Source organism: Phyllobates terribilis, unplaced genomic scaffold (genome assembly GCF_046119375.1).
Source record: "Phyllobates terribilis strain yellow unplaced genomic scaffold, ASM4611937v1 Scaffold_40__1_contigs__length_11209783, whole genome shotgun sequence".
Lineage (NCBI taxonomy): Eukaryota > Metazoa > Chordata > Amphibia > Anura > Dendrobatidae > Phyllobates > Phyllobates terribilis.
The window spans coordinates 5,347,509-5,370,724 of NW_027362800.1; the positions used below are offsets into that span (position 1 = coordinate 5,347,509).

General features: G+C 43.9%; 13 non-coding genes and 1 pseudogene across 13 annotated transcripts; all 14 read right to left on the reverse strand.

Moving 5' to 3' along the window:
- Positions 1–846: 846 nt before the first annotated feature.
- On the reverse strand, positions 847–1,037 carry LOC141187913 (U2 spliceosomal RNA). Its single transcript, XR_012262054.1, has one exon. It is a non-coding gene; the product is annotated as a U2 spliceosomal RNA (small nuclear RNA).
- Positions 1,038–2,160: 1,123 nt separating this feature from the next.
- On the reverse strand, positions 2,161–2,348 carry LOC141185811 (U2 spliceosomal RNA). The gene has a single exon (XR_012260424.1). It is a non-coding gene; the product is annotated as a U2 spliceosomal RNA (small nuclear RNA).
- Positions 2,349–8,743: 6,395 nt separating this feature from the next.
- On the reverse strand, positions 8,744–8,925 carry LOC141185864 (U2 spliceosomal RNA). The gene has a single exon (XR_012260462.1). It is a non-coding gene; the product is annotated as a U2 spliceosomal RNA (small nuclear RNA).
- A 790-nt stretch (positions 8,926–9,715) lies between these two features.
- Positions 9,716–9,807, reverse strand: LOC141186307 (U2 spliceosomal RNA; annotated as a pseudogene).
- A 1,120-nt stretch (positions 9,808–10,927) lies between these two features.
- LOC141187914 (U2 spliceosomal RNA) lies at positions 10,928–11,118 on the reverse strand. The gene has a single exon (XR_012262055.1). It is a non-coding gene; the product is annotated as a U2 spliceosomal RNA (small nuclear RNA).
- A 1,120-nt stretch (positions 11,119–12,238) lies between these two features.
- LOC141184481 (U2 spliceosomal RNA) lies at positions 12,239–12,429 on the reverse strand. The gene has a single exon (XR_012259232.1). It is a non-coding gene; the product is annotated as a U2 spliceosomal RNA (small nuclear RNA).
- Positions 12,430–13,551: 1,122 nt separating this feature from the next.
- Positions 13,552–13,742, reverse strand: LOC141187917 (U2 spliceosomal RNA). The gene has a single exon (XR_012262057.1). It is a non-coding gene; the product is annotated as a U2 spliceosomal RNA (small nuclear RNA).
- Positions 13,743–14,864: 1,122 nt separating this feature from the next.
- On the reverse strand, positions 14,865–15,055 carry LOC141187918 (U2 spliceosomal RNA). The gene has a single exon (XR_012262058.1). It is a non-coding gene; the product is annotated as a U2 spliceosomal RNA (small nuclear RNA).
- A 1,120-nt stretch (positions 15,056–16,175) lies between these two features.
- On the reverse strand, positions 16,176–16,366 carry LOC141187919 (U2 spliceosomal RNA). The gene has a single exon (XR_012262059.1). It is a non-coding gene; the product is annotated as a U2 spliceosomal RNA (small nuclear RNA).
- Positions 16,367–17,483: 1,117 nt separating this feature from the next.
- Positions 17,484–17,674, reverse strand: LOC141184478 (U2 spliceosomal RNA). The gene has a single exon (XR_012259229.1). It is a non-coding gene; the product is annotated as a U2 spliceosomal RNA (small nuclear RNA).
- A 1,121-nt stretch (positions 17,675–18,795) lies between these two features.
- On the reverse strand, positions 18,796–18,986 carry LOC141184582 (U2 spliceosomal RNA). The gene has a single exon (XR_012259324.1). It is a non-coding gene; the product is annotated as a U2 spliceosomal RNA (small nuclear RNA).
- A 1,119-nt stretch (positions 18,987–20,105) lies between these two features.
- On the reverse strand, positions 20,106–20,296 carry LOC141187920 (U2 spliceosomal RNA). Its single transcript, XR_012262060.1, has one exon. It is a non-coding gene; the product is annotated as a U2 spliceosomal RNA (small nuclear RNA).
- Positions 20,297–21,413: 1,117 nt separating this feature from the next.
- Positions 21,414–21,604, reverse strand: LOC141187921 (U2 spliceosomal RNA). Its single transcript, XR_012262061.1, has one exon. It is a non-coding gene; the product is annotated as a U2 spliceosomal RNA (small nuclear RNA).
- A 1,121-nt stretch (positions 21,605–22,725) lies between these two features.
- Positions 22,726–22,916, reverse strand: LOC141187922 (U2 spliceosomal RNA). The gene has a single exon (XR_012262062.1). It is a non-coding gene; the product is annotated as a U2 spliceosomal RNA (small nuclear RNA).
- Positions 22,917–23,216: the final 300 nt, after the last annotated feature.

Below are 23,216 nucleotides of genomic sequence, written 5' to 3' on the forward strand. Positions count from 1 at the left end.
ACGAGCAGCTGTCTACCCTTAGCAGGAGGGTTGCTGATTAATTACCTCTCCTGCTGCTGCTGCTGCTGGCTGTCCAGCAGCAGACTGAAGGTGGCTGCTGCTGTGCGCAGGTATATAAAGGCTCAGAGCCTATTATGACACGCGCAGCCAGCGTTCCATTGCCACATTCCGTCTACTGCAGGCGGGATACCTGGATGGCTGAATGTCACTGAGAAGCTCACAGAGACCGCCATAAGCAACAGTTTAAAAGAATGCCACAGACTAATCAACCAAACTTTTTGGGTTGGTTTCTCTTTTATAGTCTGCAGGCATTAAATGAAAGAAGTCAGTGTTCCAGCAGAGGGAGACAACGTTTCAGAAAAGGCATTGTAGCAAACCAAAAAAGAAATTTTAAGCGCAGCAGAGTAACCAGCTCACATACCTGTTAGCTCAGGTGAGTTTAAAAGGCTGCTGTTGATAACAAGGGCATTTGCTAAATAGATGGTGTGTGTGCAACAATATACTGAAAGGTCAATTATATTGTGCAGCTTATCTCACCACCTGTAGTTATTTAGGTGAAAGCTCCAAAATGCTTGCCTAATATGTCTGTTTATCCAAAAGGAAGTATAGAGGGAGAGCTAGATAGATAGCATTGCATTACATTACATTACATGGCAATGCAATGCACAGTTGCTGAAGTTGAACCAAAATGAGCTTGTCATCTGGCTTCTGCAACTTTTAACATGAAAAATCCAATGAGGAGAAGAAAAGCAAAGCCAAAGAGTCCATCCCAAAATCCGACAAACAAGCAAAATGAACAAAAAGCATTGAATTCAATTCTTTCTGATTTTAGAAACTGCATTAAAGAAGGGGTGCACCGGTCCTGGAGATACTGCAATACCAGGTCAATGCGTGGAGTGGACAGAGCAAGCTCTTTTTCCATCTCCCTGTTCTAAAAATCCATTTAATATATGGTCCCCAGATAGGGGACGTATCAGATATTAAACTGATAAGAACAGATACTACACTTGATCTTAGCCAAAAGGCCGAGAAGCGATAACCAGAATTGGTTTCCGACTACGGTGCCACCCAAGGATTCTGAAAAGTCCATTTGTGGAGATGGCCACCTGGACTCCCGTTAAGAAGACATGCTGTCAACCTCTAGATCCCTCACATGCCTGCACTTTTCGGCTTGCTGCTGCTGCAATCCACGCGTTTTAGATCTGCATAACTCCACCTCTTTTAGCACAGTACCCTCAACCCCCGGCTGTTCCCACCCGCCTCAACACCGTTGGAAGGGAGGAGAACCAATTAAGGCGGGGGGGGGGGGGTGGAACGAGCAGCTGTCTACCCTTAGCAGGAGGGTTGCTGATTAATTACCTCTCCTGCTGCTGCTGCTGCTGGCTGTCCAGCAGCAGACTGAAGGTGGCTGCTGCTGTGCGCAGGTATATAAAGGCTCAGAGCCTATTATGACACGCGCAGCCAGCGTTCCATTGCCACATTCCGTCTACTGCAGGCGGGATACCTGGATGGCTGAATGTCACTGAGAAGCTCACAGAGACCGCCATAAGCAACAGTTTAAAAGAATGCCACAGACTAATCAACCAAACTTTTTGGGTTGGTTTCTCTTTTATAGTCTGCAGGCATTAAATGAAAGAAGTCAGTGTTCCAGCAGAGGGAGACAACGTTTCAGAAAAGGCATTGTAGCAAACCAAAAAAGAAATTTTAAGCGCAGCAGAGTAACCAGCTCACATACCTGTTAGCTCAGGTGAGTTTAAAAGGCTGCTGTTGATAACAAGGGCATTTGCTAAATAGATGGTGTGTGTGCAACAATATACTGAAAGGTCAATTATATTGTGCAGCTTATCTCACCACCTGTAGTTATTTAGGTGAAAGCTCCAAAATGCTTGCCTAATATGTCTGTTTATCCAAAAGGAATTATAGAGGGAGAGCTAGATAGATAGCATTGCATTACATTACATTACATGGCAATGCAATGCACAGTTGCTGAAGTTGAACCAAAATGAGCTTGTCATCTGGCTTCTGCAACTTTTAACATGAAAAATCCAATGAGGAGAAGAAAAGCAAAGCCAAAGAGTCCATCCCAAAATCCGACAAACAAGCAAAATGAACAAAAAGCATTGAATTCAATTCTTTCTGATTTTAGAAACTGCATTAAAGAAGGGGTGCACCGGTCCTGGAGATACTGCAATACCAGGTCAATGCGTGGAGTGGACAGAGCAAGCTCTTTTTCCATCTCCCTGTTCTAAAAATCCATTTAATATATGGTCCCCAGATAGGGGACGTATCAGATATTAAACTGATAAGAACAGATTTTTTTTTAATTTGGCTATCCCCTGCAGAGGGATAAAACCGTTTATTAAAACTTTAACAAATTACAAGCATAATTAGACAAATACCAAACGTTAAAAGACAAATGAAATTTACAAAACAAAAAAATACAAAGATTTTAAATAATTAGGTTCCTTTGGTCAACAAGCCATTTTTTGGAAATATGTACATTCTTCTTTTTGTCAATTAAATAATAAGTATACATTTCACATAAACATAAACTTAAAACATCATTCACTGATAAAACATCTTGTTTAAAAATAGCAATGTTGCGCGCTTTCCAGAGAGATGACTTGGCGCAGTTCACTGTCTTCCAAGCCATTGTGTACTGGTCCATTGTGGGGCATTCCATAAGTCCGTATAGCACAGTTTTATATGTAAAGTCCTTGAGGTCTGCCACCCTTTCCAGTAGGGGGAGCAGTCTTCTCCAGAAATCCTTTGCAAAATTACATGTCCATAATAGATGTTCCACCGTTTCCTCTTCTTGGCATCCGGCTCTTGGGCAGATGGCAGACCTCACAAATCCTCTTCTGTATTGGAATGCCCGGCAAGGAAGACAGCGGTGCATGCAACTCCAAGCCAGATCTCTCTGTTCATTAAAAAGATAAAAAACGTTAATCATTTTCCAGATAGACATAGATTTGTCATCATCATATCTGTCAACATTACATATTTCCTCACTTTTACGTATTTCTTTAATTAGTTTCTTACTATTTCTTAATTCCTCTATTTTCTTAGTCCCTAAATTAAAATCGGACACTATTTTCCTTAAAATCTCATAATGCGTCGACAAATTAAAAGCATGGGGCGCAGATATATTAACTTCATACCATCCAAACTTTCTCATAAAAAATCCTGTATTAAAACGCATAAAAAAGGACCAATAGTGATTCTTAAAAAGGGCATTAAAACAGTAAACGAACAGATGGATTAAAAGAAACCTATTAAAATCTGGAAAATCTTTACCACCTTTTACTTTTGATTTCATCATGATTTCTCTTTTCAGCTTTTCCATTTTTGAGTTCCAAAAGAAGGTAAAACAGGCTTTGGTTATCTTTTTTAAAACATTAACAGGCGGGGGGAAAACCATGCTAAGATACAATAAAAGAGGTAAAATCACCATCTTTAAAACCAATACTTTACCCTCCATTGTAAGTCTCCTCATGTTCCACATACATATTTTCGTATTTACTTTCTGTGTAACTGTTTCCCAACTATTATAACCATCATTATTTTCAGTGAATGATATACCTAAAATGGAAATGGATTCGGAGACATTAATTGGTACATCACGTAAAATCATCCCCCCAACACTTAAAATGTTACACTTATTAAAATTGATTTTAAAACCAGAAGCTAGACAAAAGGATTGCACTTGATGGAGAGTGGCCGTAAGTGATGGTGCATCTGTACACAAGACCGCCACGTCATCCATGTAACCTACAACCTTGGCCTCCAAACCACCGCTTCCAGGCAGAGGGACACCGCATATCTGTTTATTTTGGCGTATTGCACATAACATTGGTTCCAGTGCACAGATAAACAGTAGGGGGGACAGAGGGCATCCCTGTTTCACCCCTGACCGTAAAAATACCTCTTGTGTCTTAAAACCATTCACTAAAATCTTACTTGTACAATCCTTGTAAAATGCTTTAAGCGATAGTAAAAACCCTTCTGGTATGCCCATTTTCTCTAAAACTTTAAAAAGATAAAAGTGTGAGACACGGTCAAATGCTTTTTCAAAATCAATAGATAAAATCGCCATTTTCCCCTTTCTGTCTTTCACATCCTCAATACAGTCTTTCACTAAATTCAGATTGTCCCATATACTGCGCCCCGGCACCCCACACACTTGATTAGAATGAATAACTTTGCTGATGACTTCTTTTAGACGATTTGCACAAATTTTAGCCATTATTTTATAGTCACAATTTAAAAGTGTTATTGGTCTCCAGTTTTCTAATTTTGATTTATCGCCTTTTTTGTATAGGAGGGAGACTTCACCTTTCTTCCAGGAATTTAATAAAACCTTATTATTAAAAACCTCAGTAAACAAATAAAACAAATCATCTTTTAAAATATCATAAAAACATACATAAAATTCTATTGGGATGCCATCAGGACCAGGGACCTTTCCAGTTTTAAAACTTTTAATAGTTTTTAATACTTCTTGTTCCGTTAAAACTTGGGATAAAAACTCTTGGGATGCGGGATCTAAAACAGCCGTTAGTCCTTTCAGCGAATCATCCATTAATTTATTATCTATATTTTTTCCATGAAAAAGATTAGAAAAAAAAACCTCTACTTTACCCAGCATATTTTTTATATTATTCTCACCATCTATATGGTCAATTATCACTTTTTCTTTTTTATTTTTCCTAAAAAAATATCTGGAACACTTTTCATTTTCTTCTATATGTTGTACTCTAGAACGAAAAATTATCTCTTTTCCTTTTTGTTCTAGCCATTTTGAAATCTCTTCTTTTAAGTTTGAAATATCAAGTTGTACATCTATCCCATTGTCTCTGAGCTTAAATAATGTTTGTAGGCGGGTATTTAAAATTCTATATTCTTCATATTTTTCTTTGGCTCTACATATACTCTTTTTAATAAAAAAGTCTTTTATTTTTACTTTCATTCTATCCCACCATACACTCATAGTCTCATTTGTTTTTTTCCCTTTTCTACATTTCCTATAAAACTCAATAAAATCTGATAAAATCTGCGGGTCGGTTAAAAGGGATACGTTCATTTTCCAGCTTTTCTTACCACATTTTTTGTTGTCATTTACTTTTATGGTAAAGGATAAAAGTTTATGGTCTGAAAATATATTAGTTAAAACTTCACATTTGGCAGGTATTGTTTTATCTGAACCAAAAATAAAATCAATCCTAGAGCTACAATTAGCATTGCTCCAAGTGAAACCGGCGTCCTCTGTGCTGTCATTATGACACTCTTTATATATGTCTATCAATTTAGCATCTTTGACTATATCATGTAGCATACCTGAGGTTTTATCGTAGTTCCTGCTTACAGAGCTGGAGCGCCGGTTTTCACCTTTTAAAACACAATTAAAATCCCCTGCTAAGATAAAAGGTTCAGAGTTATTAATAAATAATGGTAAAAGATCAAGCATTTCGGCTCTTTCATTTTTCTCTGGGGATCCATAAAAATTTAAAAACTGCCATCTAATACCATCAATAAAAGCTTTCACTAATAAAATACGACCTGGTAAAATTTCCTGAATAAAATCAATTAAAACGTTCCCTTTAAAAAGTATGGCTACACCCGCTGATCCTGCAGCATTCGATCCGGACCAGACAGATGGCCCACACTTCCACTCATCTTTATATTTTTGATATGACATTTCATGTGGGATATTACATTCTTGCAGAAAAAATACAGATGCAGTAAAACACGTAAAAAAATTAAAAAGAGCAGTTCTTCTCGTGTTAGATTTTATGCCTCTCACGTTGAGGGAAATACCTTTGAGTTCAGCCATCATTAGAAAATGTAGAAATTTTACTTAGGTAACTAAGAGCAACGGATTTACCTGTCCGATGAACCTGATCAGACCACTGGGCTTGCGCCTCCCTCCTCATCTGATAGTATCGTCACGAGAGTCTCCGTGGAGGAGGAAAGATTACCACATTTATATAAACCCGACGCTACACTGGCATAGCTCGGAGGGCTGGCTGGCAGAACCCGCTGGGTCTCCATTGGCTGGCCATGCAGTTCCTCATCAGGTGGGTCCCCGAGGGGTTCCGCCGCCCCTGTTTGACCTGTAGAAGGTCGTCCTATAGGAGGAGGTTGCGCACAAGGCAGAGCCTCTGACTCTTCAGAGGCAGCAAGATCCCGGTCCCCACCTGTAGCAGCGGAGACCGAAACCCCTGAGGGTCCAGCGTCCACGTCCCCTTCTGAAGAAGTGTCCATCTGTTCACCTCCTGCTGCCTCCTCCGAACCACCCTTTTTCTTTTTCTTCGGACCCACCTTTATCCACTCAGCGCCCTCAGCCCTAGGAGACCCAGACTGGGCATGGGCTTCTGCGTCGGCCTTTTGCCGGTCCCTTTTGACCTTACCAGTAGTGCCCTTCTGCTCCTTCTCAGCCCTCCTTTTGGACTCTCGCAGGTCCTGCAGCCAGGTTTTGGGATTTGGTATTTTACCTGTCATAGACTCTGGAGACATTTCACTATTTGGTACGCCCTTATTGTCTCCAGAGGCTCCAGGTTGTTGTTCCTCCTCCTGAGGGGTGGTCTGATCTTTTGGTCCTTGGTCGGACGTCTTGGACTTTCCCTTTTGCTCATCTTCCCGAAATCTGTGAGGGCAAGAAAAATAAAAGTGACCTGGAGTCTGGCAAAAACTACATTTCTTTTCCTTAGGGCATTCTTTTGTCTCATGTTCTTCACTAGCACAATTTCTACATGATACATTACAGTTTTCTTTTGAATGACCATAGCGCCCACAATTTCTGCAATATACTGGCATCCCAGAAAAGAAGAAATCCCCATTTGTTTGTCCAATTTTAAAACGGGCAGGGGGAAGCCGTATACCACCTGGTGTATTTGGATCTCTTATACACTTCACAAGAAATTTCCACTTAGATGTCCATATGTTATATTCATTAAGTATCTTCCCAATACATTTAACACTTTTAAAATAAATTGCTAAAAATGACATAATTTCTGGAGCAGAAACAAAAGGCGAAAATACTTTTACGACAACAAGTCTTACCTCATCCAGGACGTGCTCAACAATTTGTATCCCTTTCAGAACAGGATTATTTTCAACTTTTTTTAACTTTTCTAGAACATCTCTGAAAATACCTTCTCCGGTGAATGTGATGTCATAGTCACCTCTTCTAGGATAATCCTGGATGGACAGAATTTCATTCCTCTGCACGCCAAGAAGGTTCCTGAGCACGTCCTGGACTACATACCCTAATTTCCTCATATCCGAGCCACCCGCCGTGAAGTGAACTCGGATAGAGTTTTTTAGCCTCGCATAAAGAGGCACGAGGTTAGGGTCAACCTCCATGGAAACCGCAACAAGGTTGCAAATTGCAGCCGCTTGCAATCTGCGCTCCCAGTGTTCTTGCAGCGAAAGACACCTGGAAGCTGGGGGATCGCAACACGTTACCCTGGGACTAAGCCCTCTCCCTAATAGCAGCAAGCAGGTTAAGTCCACCAAAGTGGACGATCCTGCCAGGCCAAGGAGAGGGGTACCCGAGTACCCTTCAACTACAATCTCCTGCAATAAAGCACTTGATCGTAGCCAAAAGGCCGAGAAGCGATAACCAGAATTGGTTTCCGACTACGGTGCCACCCAAGGATTCTGAAAAGTCCATTTGTGGAGATGGCCACCTGGACTCCCGTTAAGAAGACATGCTGTCAACCTCTAGATCCCTCACATGCCTGCACTTTTCGGCTTGCTGCTGCTGCAATCCACGCGTTTTAGATCTGCATAACTCCACCTCTTTTAGCACAGTACCCTCAACCCCCGGCTGTTCCCACCCGCCTCAACACCGTTGGAAGGGAGGAGAACCAATTAAGGCAGGGGGGGGGGTGGAACGAGCAGTTGTCTACCCTTAGCAGGAGGGTTGCTGATTAATTACCTCTCCTGCTGCTGCTGCTGCTGGCTGTCCAGCAGCAGACTGAAGGTGGCTGCTGCTGTGCGCAGGTATATAAAGGCTCAGAGCCTATTATGACACGCGCAGCCAGCGTTCCATTGCCACATTCCGTCTACTGCAGGCGGGATACTTGGATGGCTGAATGTCACTGAGAAGCTCACAGAGACCGCCATAAGCAACAGTTTAAAAGAATGCCACAGACTAATCAACCAAACTTTTTGGGTTGGTTTCTCTTTTATAGTCTGCAGGCATTAAATGAAAGAAGTCAGTGTTCCAGCAGAGGGAGACAACGTTTCAGAAAAGGCATTGTAGCAAACCAAAAAAGAAATTTTAAGCGCAGCAGAGTAACCAGCTCACATACCTGTTAGCTCAGGTGAGTTTAAAAGGCTGCTGTTGATAACAAGGGCATTTGCTAAATAGATGGTGTGTGTGCAACAATATACTGAAAGGTCAATTATATTGTGCAGCTTATCTCACCACCTGTAGTTATTTAGGTGAAAGCTCCAAAATGCTTGCCTAATATGTCTGTTTATCCAAAAGGAAGTATAGAGGGAGAGCTAGATAGATAGCATTGCATTACATTACATTACATGGCAATGCAATGCACAGTTGCTGAAGTTGAACCAAAATGAGCTTGTCATCTGGCTTCTGCAACTTTTAACATGAAAAATCCAATGAGGAGAAGAAAAGCAAAGCCAAAGAGTCCATCCCAAAATCCGACAAACAAGCAAAATGAACAAAAAGCATTGAATTCAATTCTTTCTGATTTTAGAAACTGCATTAAAGAAGGGGTGCACCGGTCCTGGAGATACTGCAATACCAGGTCAATGCGTGGAGTGGACAGAGCAAGCTCTTTTTCCATCTCCCTGTTCTAAAAATCCATTTAATATATGGTCCCCAGATAGGGGACGTATCAGATATTAAACTGATAAGAACAGATTTTTTTTTTTTCGAAAGCCCGAATTCGTGTACAAAACCCGAGTGCGCTTAAAAAAGTGACAAGTGCCACAAAAAAAGTGCACTTGGATGCTGGTCTTCTTGAAACCCTCTCCAAAAGGAGAAGGGTCCCCCAAACCATTCCCCGTCCCTCCGAGCCAGAAGGCCACAGCGAGGAACAGGGACAAATAGCCACCTCCAGCCGAAACCAGAGGCGACCCAATCTTACCCCCAATACCTGCCCGAGTTCTCACCCGAGCAAGGCACTGGGAGCCAAAAGACTGTGCTCCCCTCCCGGAAGAGGGGAGCCAACATCGATCTCTTCCCGAAAGAGGAGAGCCAGGGGGGTTCAGGGGGGAGCGGAACCTGATGGCCACACACTCCCCCCCTAGACCTGCCAAGAGAGGAACCCGTAAGGGAACCGCATCCCGACAAAATCCTAGTAGGACGTGACACACGTGAATAAGTGGACACACAGTGACAAAGAAATTAAATAAATAGTGAAGGTTTCACAGTATAATACTGCCCGGACCTTCGACCGGGAATTGAAAAATTCCCCATCCTAAGGCCAGAAGGCCCGGAATAAGGGTGTGTGCGAAGAAAGAAAATTTGAAGTGCTTGTGCAAATGTGCCATAAACTCAAGTGGGGTTCCCAATCCCAGTGAGTTAAGGCACCCCAGGGTCACCACTCCTGGGGCACTTCACACTTCGGGCTTTCGATCTTCCCCGGCCCAATGGCGTCGATCCTGGGGGGCCATGCTTTCCACCAGATGACTATATTAGCCACCTGGCGTACTAACAAGCGCCTAAACCCCAGTGTGCATAATATATCAATCTACTAGGGCGGCCAACATCCAAAACCGCCTTTTCGAAAGATACTACACTTGATCTTAGCCAAAAGGCCGAGAAGCGATAACCAGAATTGGTTTCCGACTACGGTGCCACCCAAGGATTCTGAAAAGTCCATTTGTGGAGATGGCCACCTGGACTCCCGTTAAGAAGACATGCTGTCAACCTCTAGATCCCTCACATGCCTGCACTTTTCGGCTTGCTGCTGCTGCAATCCACGCGTTTTAGATCTGCATAACTCCACCTCTTTTAGCACAGTACCCTCAACTCCCGGCTGTTCCCACCCGCCTCAACACCGTTGGAAGGGAGGAGAACCAATTAAGGCGGGGGGGGGGTGGAACGAGCAGCTGTCTACCCTTAGCAGGAGGGTTGCTGATTAATTACCTCTCCTGCTGCTGCTGCTGCTGGCTGTCCAGCAGCAGACTGAAGGTGGCTGCTGCTGTGCGCAGGTATATAAAGGCTCAGAGCCTATTATGACACGCGCAGCCAGCGTTCCATTGCCACATTCCGTCTACTGCAGGCGGGATACCTGGATGGCTGAATGTCACTGAGAAGCTCACAGAGACCGCCATAAGCAACAGTTTAAAAGAATGCCACAGACTAATCAACCAAACTTTTTGGGTTGGTTTCTCTTTTATAGTCTGCAGGCATTAAATGAAAGAAGTCAGTGTTCCAGCAGAGGGAGACAACGTTTCAGAAAAGGCATTGTAGCAAACCAAAAAAGAAATTTTAAGCGCAGCAGAGTAACCAGGTCACATACCTGTTAGCTCAGGTGAGTTTAAAAGGCTGCTGTTGATAACAAGGGCATTTGCTAAATAGATGGTGTGTGTGCAACAATATACTGAAAGGTCAATTATATTGTGCAGCTTATCTCACCACCTGTAGTTATTTAGGTGAAAGCTCCAAAATGCTTGCCTAATATGTCTGTTTATCCAAAAGGAAGTATAGAGGGAGAGCTAGATAGATAGCATTGCATTACATTACATTACATGGCAATGCAATGCACAGTTGCTGAAGTTGAACCAAAATGAGCTTGTCATCTGGCTTCTGCAACTTTTAACATGAAAAATCCAATGAGGAGAAGAAAAGCAAAGCCAAAGAGTCCATCCCAAAATCCGACAAACAAGCAAAATGAACAAAAAGCATTGAATTCAATTCTTTCTGATTTTAGAAACTGCATTAAAGAAGGGGTGCACCGGTCCTGGAGATACTGCAATACCAGGTCAATGCGTGGAGTGGACAGAGCAAGCTCTTTTTCCATCTCCCTGTTCTAAAAATCCATTTAATATATGGTCCCCAGATAGGGGACGTATCAGATATTAAACTGATAAGAACAGATACTACACTTGATCTTAGCCAAAAGGCCGAGAAGCGATAACCAGAATTGGTTTCCGACTACGGTGCCACCCAAGGATTCTGAAAAGTCCATTTGTGGAGATGGCCACCTGGACTCCCGTTAAGAAGACATGCTGTCAACCTCTAGATCCCTCACATGCCTGCACTTTTCGGCTTGCTGCTGCTGCAATCCACGCGTTTTAGATCTGCATAACTCCACCTCTTTTAGCACAGTACCCTCAACACCCGGCTGTTCCCACCCGCCTCAACACCGTTGGAAGGGAGGAGAACCAATTAAGGCGGGGGGGGGGTGGAACGAGCAGCTGTCTACCCTTAGCAGGAGGGTTGCTGATTAATTACCTCTCCTGCTGCTGCTGCTGCTGGCTGTCCAGCAGCAGACTGAAGGTGGCTGCTGCTGTGCGCAGGTATATAAAGGCTCAGAGCCTATTATGACACGCGCAGCCAGCGTTCCATTGCCACATTCCGTCTACTGCAGGCGGGATACCTGGATGGCTGAATGTCACTGAGAAGCTCACAGAGACCGCCATAAGCAACAGTTTAAAAGAATGCCACAGACTAATCAACCAAACTTTTTGGGTTGGTTTCTCTTTTATAGTCTGCAGGCATTAAATGAAAGAAGTCAGTGTTCCAGCAGAGGGAGACAACGTTTCAGAAAAGGCATTGTAGCAAACCAAAAAAGAAATTTTAAGCGCAGCAGAGTAACCAGCTCACATACCTGTTAGCTCAGGTGAGTTTAAAAGGCTGCTGTTGATAACAAGGGCATTTGCTAAATAGATGGTGTGTGTGCAACAATATACTGAAAGGTCAATTATATTGTGCAGCTTATCTCACCACCTGTAGTTATTTAGGTGAAAGCTCCAAAATGCTTGCCTAATATGTCTGTTTATCCAAAAGGAAGTATAGAGGGAGAGCTAGATAGATAGCATTGCATTACATTACATTACATGGCAATGCAATGCACAGTTGCTGAAGTTGAACCAAAATGAGCTTGTCATCTGGCTTCTGCAACTTTTAACATGAAAAATCCAATGAGGAGAAGAAAAGCAAAGCCAAAGAGTCCATCCCAAAATCCGACAAACAAGCAAAATGAACAAAAAGCATTGAATTCAATTCTTTCTGATTTTAGAAACTGCATTAAAGAAGGGGTGCACCGGTCCTGGAGATACTGCAATACCAGGTCAATGCGTGGAGTGGACAGAGCATGCTCTTTTTCCATCTCCCTGTTCTAAAAATCCATTTAATATATGGTCCCCAGATAGGGGACGTATCAGATATTAAACTGATAAGAACAGATACTACACTTGATCTTAGCCAAAAGGCCGAGAAGCGATAACCAGAATTGGTTTCCGACTACGGTGCCACCCAAGGATTCTGAAAAGTCCATTTGTGGAGATGGCCACCTGGACTCCCGTTAAGAAGACATGCTGTCAACCTCTAGATCCCTCACATGCCTGCACTTTTCGGCTTGCTGCTGCTGCAATCCACGCGTTTTAGATCTGCATAACTCCACCTCTTTTAGCACAGTACCCTCAACCCCCGGCTGTTCCCACCCGCCTCAACACCGTTGGAAGGGAGGAGAACCAATTAAGGCGGGGGGGGGGGGTGGAACGAGCAGCTGTCTACCCTTAGCAGGAGGGTTGCTGATTAATTACCTCTCCTGCTGCTGCTGCTGCTGGCTGTCCAGCAGCAGACTGAAGGTGGCTGCTGCTGTGCGCAGGTATATAAAGGCTCAGAGCCTATTATGACACGCGCAGCCAGCGTTCCATTGCCACATTCCGTCTACTGCAGGCGGGATACCTGGATGGCTGAATGTCACTGAGAAGCTCACAGAGACCGCCATAAGCAACAGTTTAAAAGAATGCCACAGACTAATCAACCAAACTTTTTGGGTTGGTTTCTCTTTTATAGTCTGCAGGCATTAAATGAAAGAAGTCAGTGTTCCAGCAGAGGGAGACAACGTTTCATAAAAGGCATTGTAGCAAACCAAAAAAGAAATTTTAAGCGCAGCAGAGTAACCAGCTCACATACCTGTTAGCTCAGGTGAGTTTAAAAGGCTGCTGTTGATAACAAGGGCATTTGCTAAATAGATGGTGTGTGTGCAACAATATACTGAAAGGTCAATTATATTGTGCAGCTTATCTCACCACCTGTAGTTATTTAGGTGAAAGCTCCAAAATGCTTGCCTAATATGTCTGTTTATCCAAAAGGAAGTATAGAGGGAGAGCTAGATAGATAGCATTGCATTACATTACATTACATGGCAATGCAATGCACAGTTGCTGAAGTTGAACCAAAATGAGCTTGTCATCTGGCTTCTGCAACTTTTAACATGAAAAATCCAATGAGGAGAAGAAAAGCAAAGCCAAAGAGTCCATCCCAAAATCCGACAAACAAGCAAAATGAACAAAAAGCATTGAATTCAATTCTTTCTGATTTTAGAAACTGCATTAAAGAAGGGGTGCACCGGTCCTGGAGATACTGCAATACCAGGTCAATGCGTGGAGTGGACAGAGCAAGCTCTTTTTCCATCTCCCTGTTCTAAAAATCCATTTAATATATGGTCCCCAGATAGGGGACGTATCAGATATTAAACTGATAAGAACAGATACTACACTTGATCTTAGCCAAAAGGCCGAGAAGCGATAACCAGAATTGGTTTCCGACTACGGTGCCACCCAAGGATTCTGAAAAGTCCATTTGTGGAGATGGCCACCTGGACTCCCGTTAAGAAGACATGCTGTCAACCTCTAGATCCCTCACATGCCTGCACTTTTCGGCTTGCTGCTGCTGCAATCCACGCGTTTTAGATCTGCATAACTCCACCTCTTTTAGCACAGTACCCTCAACCCCCGGCTGTTCCCACCCGCCTCAACACCGTTGGAAGGGAGGAGAACCAATTAAGGCGGGGGGGGGGGTGGAACGAGCAGCTGTCTACCCTTAGCAGGAGGGTTGCTGATTAATTACCTCTCCTGCTGCTGCTGCTGCTGGCTGTCCAGCAGCAGACTGAAGGTGGCTGCTGCTGTGCGCAGGTATATAAAGGCTCAGAGCCTATTATGACACGCGCAGCCAGCGTTCCATTGCCACATTCCGTCTACTGCAGGCGGGATACCTGGATGGCTGAATGTCACTGAGAAGCTCACAGAGACCGCCATAAGCAACAGTTTAAAAGAATGCCACAGACTAATCAACCAAACTTTTTGGGTTGGTTTCTCTTTTATAGTCTGCAGGCATTAAATGAAAGAAGTCAGTGTTCCAGCAGAGGGAGACAACGTTTCAGAAAAGGCATTGTAGCAAACCAAAAAAGAAATTTTAAGCGCAGCAGAGTAACCAGCTCACATACCTGTTAGCTCAGGTGAGTTTAAAAGGCTGCTGTTGATAACAAGGGCATTTGCTAAATAGATGGTGTGTGTGCAACAATATACTGAAAGGTCAATTATATTGTGCAGCTTATCTCACCACCTGTAGTTATTTAGGTGAAAGCTCCAAAATGCTTGCCTAATATGTCTGTTTATCCAAAAGGAAGTATAGAGGGAGAGCTAGATAGATAGCATTGCATTACATTACATTACATGGCAATGCAATGCACAGTTGCTGAAGTTGAACCAAAATGAGCTTGTCATCTGGCTTCTGCAACTTTTAACATGAAAAATCCAATGAGGAGAAGAAAAGAAAAAGCCAAAGAGTCCATCCCAAAATCCGACAAACAAGCAAAATGAACAAAAAGCATTGAATTCAATTCTTTCTGATTTTAGAAACTGCATTAAAGAAGGGGTGCACCGGTCCTGGAGATACTGCAATACCAGGTCAATGCGTGGAGTGGACAGAGCAAGCTCTTTTTCCATCTCCCTGTTCTAAAAATCCATTTAATATATGGTCCCCAGATAGGGGACGTATCAGATATTAAACTGATAAGAACAGATACTACACTTGATCTTAGCCAAAAGGCCGAGAAGCGATAACCAGAATTGGTTTCCGACTACGGTGCCACCCAAGGATTCTGAAAAGTCCATTTGTGGAGATGGCCACCTGGACTCCCGTTAAGAAGACATGCTGTCAACCTCTAGATCCCTCACATGCCTGCACTTTTCGGCTTGCTGCTGCTGCAATCCACGCGTTTTAGATCTGCATAACTCCACCTCTTTTAGCACAGTACCCTCAACCCCCGGCTGTTCCCACCCGCCTCAACACCGTTGGAAGGGAGGAGAACCAATTAAGGCGGGGGGGGGGTGGAACGAGCAGCTGTCTACCCTTAGCAGGAGGGTTGCTGATTAATTACCTCTCCTGCTGCTGCTGCTGCTGGCTGTCCAGCAGCAGACTGAAGGTGGCTGCTGCTGTGCGCAGGTATATAAAGGCTCAGAGCCTATTATGACACGCGCAGCCAGCGTTCCATTGCCACATTCCGTCTACTGCAGGCGGGATACCTGGATGGCTGAATGTCACTGAGAAGCTCACAGAGACCGCCATAAGCAACAGTTTAAAAGAATGCCACAGACTAATCAACCAAACTTTTTGGGTTGGTTTCTCTTTTATAGTCTGCAGGCATTAAATGAAAGAAGTCAGTGTTCCAGCAGAGGGAGACAACGTTTCAGAAAAGGCATTGTAGCAAACCAAAAAAGAAATTTTAAGCGCAGCAGAGTAACCAGCTCACATACCTGTTAGCTCAGGTGAGTTTAAAAGGCTGCTGTTGATAACAAGGGCATTTGCTAAATAGATGGTGTGTGTGCAACAATATACTGAAAGGTCAATTATATTGTGCAGCTTATCTCACCACCTGTAGTTATTTAGGTGAAAGCTCCAAAATGCTTGCCTAATATGTCTGTTTATCCAAAAGGAAGTATAGAGGGAGAGCTAGATAGATAGCATTGCATTACATTACATTACATGGCAATGCAATGCACAGTTGCTGAAGTTGAACCAAAATGAGCTTGTCATCTGGCTTCTGCAACTTTTAACATGAAAAATCCAATGAGGAGAAGAAAAGCAAAGCCAAAGAGTCCATCCCAAAATCCGACAAACAAGCAAAATGAACAAAAAGCATTGAATTCAATTCTTTCTGATTTTAGAAACTGCATTAAAGAAGGGGTGCACCGGTCCTGGAGATACTGCAATACCAGGTCAATGCGTGGAGTGGACAGAGCAAGCTCTTTTTCCATCTCCCTGTTCTAAAAATCCATTTAATATATGGTCCCCAGATAGGGGACGTATCAGATATTAAACTGATAAGAACAGATACTACACTTGATCTTAGCCAAAAGGCCGAGAAGCGATAACCAGAATTGGTTTCCGACTACGGTGCCACCCAAGGATTCTGAAAAGTCCATTTGTGGAGATGGCCACCTGGACTCCCGTTAAGAAGACATGCTGTCAACCTCTAGATCCCTCACATGCCTGCACTTTTCGGCTTGCTGCTGCTGCAATCCACGCGTTTTAGATCTGCATAACTCCACCTCTTTTAGCACAGTACCCTCAACCCCCGGCTGTTCCCACCCGCCTCAACACCGTTGGAAGGGAGGAGAACCAATTAAGGCAGGGGGGGGGTGGAACGAGCAGCTGTCTACCCTTAGCAGGAGGGTTGCTGATTAATTACCTCTCCTGCTGCTGCTGCTGGCTGTCCAGCAGCAGACTGAAGGTGGCTGCTGCTGTGCGCAGGTATATAAAGGCTCAGAGCCTATTATGACACGCGCAGCCAGCGTTCCATAGCCACATTCCGTCTACTGCAGGCGGGATACCTGGATGGCTGAATGTCACTGAGAAGCTCACAGAGACCGCCATAAGCAACAGTTTAAAAGAATGCCACAGACTAATCAACCAAACTTTTTGGGTTGGTTTCTCTTTTATAGTCTGCAGGCATTAAATGAAAGAAGTCAGTGTTCCAGCAGAGGGAGACAACGTTTCAGAAAAGGCATTGTAGCAAACCAAAAAAGAAATTTTAAGCGCAGCAGAGTAACCAGCTCACATACCTGTTAGCTCAGGTGAGTTTAAAAGGCTGCTGTTGATAACAAGGGCATTTGCTAAATAGATGGTGTGTGTGCAACAATATACTGAAAGGTCAATTATATTGTGCAGCTTATCTCACCACCTGTAGTTATTTAGGTGAAAGCTCCAAAATGCTTGCCTAATATGTCTGTTTATCCAAAAGGAAGTATAGAGGGAGAGCTAGATAGATAGCATTGCATTACATTACATTACATGGCAATGCAATGCACAGTTGCTGAAGTTGAACCAAAATGAGCTTGTCATCTGGCTTCTGCAACTTTTAACATGAAAAATCCAATGAGGAGAAGAAAAGCAAAGCCAAAGAGTCCATCCCAAAATCCGACAAACAAGCAAAATGAACAAAAAGCATTGAATTCAACTTTTTCTGATTTTAGAAACTGCATTAAAGAAGGGGTGCACCGGTCCTGGAGGTACTGCAATACCAGGTCAATGCGTGGAGTGGACAGAGCAAGCTCTTTTTCCATCTCCCTGTTCTAAAAGTCCATTTAATATATGGTCCCCAGATAGGGGACGTATCAGATATTAAACTGATAAGAACAGATACTACACTTGATCTTAGCCAAAAGGCCGAGAAGCGATAACCAGAATTGGTTTCCGACTACGGTGCCACCCAAGGATTCTGAAAAGTTCATTTGTGGAGATGGCCACCTGGACTCCCGTTAAGAAGACATGCTGTCAACCTCTAGATCCCTCACATGCCTGCACTTTTCGGCTTGCTGCTGCTGCAATCCACGCGTTTTAGATCTGCATAACTCCACCTCTTTTAGCACAGTACCCTCAACCCCCGGCTGTTCCCACCCACCTCAACACCGTTGGAAGGGAGGAGAACCAATTAAGGCGGGGGGGGGGGTGGAACGAGCAGCTGTCTACCCTTAGCAGGAGGGTTGCTGATTAATTACCTCTCCTGCCGCTGCTGCTGCTGGCTGTCCAGCAGCAGACTGAAGGTGGCTGCTGCTGTGCGCAGGTATATAAAGGCTCAGAGCCTATTATGACACGCGCAGCCAGCGTTCCATTGCCACATTCCGTCTACTGCAGGCGGGATACCTGGATGGCTGAATGTCACTGAGAAGCTCACAGAGACCGCCATAAGCAACAGTTTAAAAGAATGCCACAGACTAATCAACCAAACTTTTTGGGTTGGTTTCTCTTTTATAGTCTGCAGGCATTAAATGAAAGAAGTCAGTGTTCCAGCAGAGGGAGACAACGTTTCAGAAAAGGCATTGTAGCAAACCAAAAAAGAAATTTTAAGCGCAGCAGAGTAACCAGCTCACATACCTGTTAGCTCAGGTGAGTTTAAAAGGCTGCTGTTGATAACAAGGGCATTTGCTAAATAGATGGTGTGTGTGCAACAATATACTGAAAGGTCAATTATATTGTGCAGCTTATCTCACCACCTGTAGTTATTTAGGTGAAAGCTCCAAAATGCTTGCCTAATATGTCTGTTTATCCAAAAGGAAGTATAGAGGGAGAGCTAGATAGATAGCATTGCATTACATTACATTACATGGCAATGCAATGCACAGTTGCTGAAGTTGAACCAAAATGAGCTTGTCATCTGGCTTCTGCAACTTTTAACATGAAAAATCCAATGAGGAGAAGAAAAGCAAAGCCAAAGAGTCCATCCCAAAATCCGACAAACAAGCAAAATGAACAAAAAGCATTGAATTCAACTTTTTCTGATTTTAGAAACTGCATTAAAGAAGGGGTGCACCGGTCCTGGAGATACTGCAATACCAGGTCAATGCGTGGAGTGGACAGAGCAAGCTCTTTTTCCATCTCCCTGTTCTAAAAGTCCATTTAATATATGGTCCCCAGATAGGGGACGTATCAGATATTAAACTGATAAGAACAGATACTACACTTGATCTTAGCCAAAAGGCCGAGAAGCGATAATCAGAATTGGTTTCCGACTACGGTGCCACCCAAGGATTCTGAAAAGTTCATTTGTGGAGATGGCCACCTGGACTCCCGTTAAGAAGACATGCTGTCAACCTCTAGATCCCTCACATGCCTGCACTTTTCGGCTTGCTGCTGCTGCAATCCACGCGTTTTAGATCTGCATAACTCCACCTCTTTTAGCACAGTACCCTCAACCCCCGGCTGTTCCCACCCGCCTCAACACCGTTGGAAGGGAGGAGAACCAATTAAGGCGGGGGGGGGTGGAACGAGCAGCTGTCTACCCTTAGCAGGAGGGTTGCTGATTAATTACCTCTACTGCTGCTGCTGCTGCTGGCTGTCCAGCAGCAGACTGAAGGTGGCTGCTGCTGTGCGCAGGTATATAAAGGCTCAGAGCCTATTATGACACGCGCAGCCAGCGTTCCATTGCCACATTCCGTCTACTGCAGGCGGGATACCTGGATGGCTGAATGTCACTGAGAAGCTCACAGAGACCGCCATAAGCAACAGTTTAAAAGAATGCCACAGACTAATCAACCAAACTTTTTGGGTTGGTTTCTCTTTTATAGTCTGCAGGCATTAAATGAAAGAAGTCAGTGTTCCAGCAGAGGGAGACAACGTTTCAGAAAAGGCATTGTAGCAAACCAAAAAAGAAATTTTAAGCGCAGCAGAGTAACCAGCTCACATACCTGTTAGCTCAGGTGAGTTTAAAAGGCTGCTGTTGATAACAAGGGCATTTGCTAAATAGATGGTGTGTGTGCAACAATATACTGAAAGGTCAATTATATTGTGCAGCTTATCTCACCACCTGTAGTTATTTAGGTGAAAGCTCCAAAATGCTTGCCTAATATGTCTGTTTATCCAAAAGGAAGTATAGAGGGAGAGCTAGATAGATAGCATTGCATTACATTACATTACATGGCAATGCAATGCACAGTTGCTGAAGTTGAACCAAAATGAGCTTGTCATCTGGCTTCTGCAACTTTTAACATGAAAAATCCAATGAGGAGAAGAAAAGCAAAGCCAAAGAGTCCATCCCAAAATCCGACAAACAAGCAAAATGAACAAAAAGCATTGAATTCAATTCTTTCTGATTTTAGAAACTGCATTAAAGAAGGGGTGCACCGGTCCTGGAGATACTGCAATACCAGGTCAATGCGTGGAGTGGACAGAGCAAGCTCTTTTTCCATCTCCCTGTTCTAAAAATCCATTTAATATATGGTCCCCAGATAGGGGACGTATCAGATATTAAACTGATAAGAACAGATACTACACTTGATCTTAGCCAAAAGGCCGAGAAGCGATAACCAGAATTGGTTTCCGACTACGGTGCCACCCAAGGATTCTGAAAAGTCCATTTGTGGAGATGGCCACCTGGACTCCCGTTAAGAAGACATGCTGTCAACCTCTAGATCCCTCACATGCCTGCACTTTTCGGCTTGCTGCTGCTGCAATCCACGCGTTTTAGATCTGCATAACTCCACCTCTTTTAGCACAGTACCCTCAACCCCCGGCTGTTCCCACCCGCCTCAACACCGTTGGAAGGGAGGAGAACCAATTAAGGCGGGGGGGGGGTGGAACGAGCAGCTGTCTACCCTTAGCAGGAGGGTTGCTGATTAATTACCTCTCCTGCTGCTGCTGCTGGCTGTCCAGCAGCAGACTGAAGGTGGCTGCTGCTGTGCGCAGGTATATAAAGGCTCAGAGCCTATTATGACACGCGCAGCCAGCGTTCCATTGCCACATTCCGTCTACTGCAGGCGGGATACCTGGATGGCTGAATGTCACTGAGAAGCTCACAGAGACCGCCATAAGCAACAGTTTAAAAGAATGCCACAGACTAATCAACCAAACTTTTTGGGTTGGTTTCTCTTTTATAGTCTGCAGGCATTAAATGAAAGAAGTCAGTGTTCCAGCAGAGGGAGACAACGTTTCAGAAAAGGCATTGTAGCAAACCAAAAAAGAAATTTTAAGCGCAGCAGAGTAACCAGCTCACATACCTGTTAGCTCAGGTGAGTTTAAAAGGCTGCTGTTGATAACAAGGGCATTTGCTAAATAGATGGTGTGTGTGCAACAATATACTGAAAGGTCAATTATATTGTGCAGCTTATCTCACCACCTGTAGTTATTTAGGTGAAAGCTCCAAAATGCTTGCCTAATATGTCTGTTTATCCAAAAGGAAGTATAGAGGGAGAGCTAGATAGATAGCATTGCATTACATTACATTACATGGCAATGCAATGCACAGTTGCTGAAGTTGAACCAAAATGAGCTTGTCATCTGGCTTCTGCAACTTTTAACATGAAAAATCCAATGAGGAGAAGAAAAGCAAAGCCAAAGAGTCCATCCCAAAATCCGACAAACAAGCAAAATGAACAAAAAGCATTGAATTCAATTCTTTCTGATTTTAGAAACTGCATTAAAGAAGGGGTGCACCGGTCCTGGAGATACTGCAATACCAGGTCAATGCGTGGAGTGGACAGAGCAAGCTCTTTTTCCATCTCCCTGTTCTAAAAATCCATTTAATATATGGTCCCCAGATAGGGGACGTATCAGATATTAAACTGATAAGAACAGATACTACACTTGATCTTAGCCAAAAGGCCGAGAAGCGATAACCAGAATTGGTTTCCGACTACGGTGCCACCCAAGGATTCTGAAAAGTCCATTTGTGGAGATGGCCACCTGGACTCCCGTTAAGAAGACATGCTGTCAACCTCTAGATCCCTCACATGCCTGCACTTTTCGGCTTGCTGCTGCTGCAATCCACGCGTTTTAGATCTGCATAACTCCACCTCTTTTAGCACAGTACCCTCAACCCCCGGCTGTTCCCACCCGCCTCAACACCGTTGGAAGGGAGGAGAACCAATTAAGGCGGGGGGGGGGGTGGAACGAGCAGCTGTCTACCCTTAGCAGGAGGGTTGCTGATTAATTACCTCTCTTGCTGCTGCTGCTGCTGTCTGTCCAGCAGCAGACTGAAGGTGGCTGCTGCTGTGCGCAGGTATATAAAGGCTCAGAGCCTATTATGACACGCGCAGCCAGCGTTCCATTGCCACATTCCGTCTACTGCAGGCGGGATACCTGGATGGCTGAATGTCACTGAGAAGCTCACAGAGACCGCCATAAGCAACAGTTTAAAAGAATGCCACAGACTAATCAACCAAACTTTTTGGGTTGGTTTCTCTTTTATAGTCTGCAGGCATTAAATGAAAGAAGTCAGTGTTCCAGCAGAGGGAGACAACGTTTCAGAAAAGGCATTGTAGCAAACCAAAAAAGAAATTTTAAGCGCAGCAGAGTAACCAGCTCACATACCTGTTAGCTCAGGTGAGTTTAAAAGGCTGCTGTTGATAACAAGGGCATTTGCTAAATAGATGGTGTGTGTGCAACAATATACTGAAAGGTCAATTATATTGTGCAGCTTATCTCACCGCCTGTAGTTATTTAGGTGAAAGCTCCAAAATGCTTGCCTAATATGTCTGTTTATCCAAAAGGAAGTATAGAGGGAGAGCTAGATAGATAGCATTGCATTACATTACATTACATGGCAATGCAATGCACAGTTGCTGAAGTTGAACCAAAATGAGCTTGTCATCTGGCTTCTGCAACTTTTAACATGAAAAATCCAATGAGGAGAAGAAAAGCAAAGCCAAAGAGTCCATCCCAAAATCCGACAAACAAGCAAAATGAACAAAAAGCATTGAATTCAATTCTTTCTGATTTTAGAAACTGCATTAAAGAAGGGGTGCACCGGTCCTGGAGATACTGCAATACCAGGTCAATGCGTGGAGTGGACAGAGCAAGCTCTTTTTCCATCTCCCTGTTCTAAAAATCCATTTAATATATGGTCCCCAGATAGGGGACGTATCAGATATTAAACTGATAAGAACAGATACTACACTTGATCTTAGCCAAAAGGCCGAGAAGCGATAACCAGAATTGGTTTCCGACTACGGTGCCACCCAAGGATTCTGAAAAGTCCATTTGTGGAGATGGCCACCTGGACTCCCGTTAAGAAGACATGCTGTCAACCTCTAGATCCCTCACATGCCTGCACTTTTCGGCTTGCTGCTGCTGCAATCCACGCGTTTTAGATCTGCATAACTCCACCTCTTTTAGCACAGTACCCTCAACCCCCGGCTGTTCCCACCCGCCTCAACACCGTTGGAAGGGAGGAGAACCAATTAAGGCGGGGGGGGGGGTGGAACGAGCAGCTGTCTACCCTTAGCAG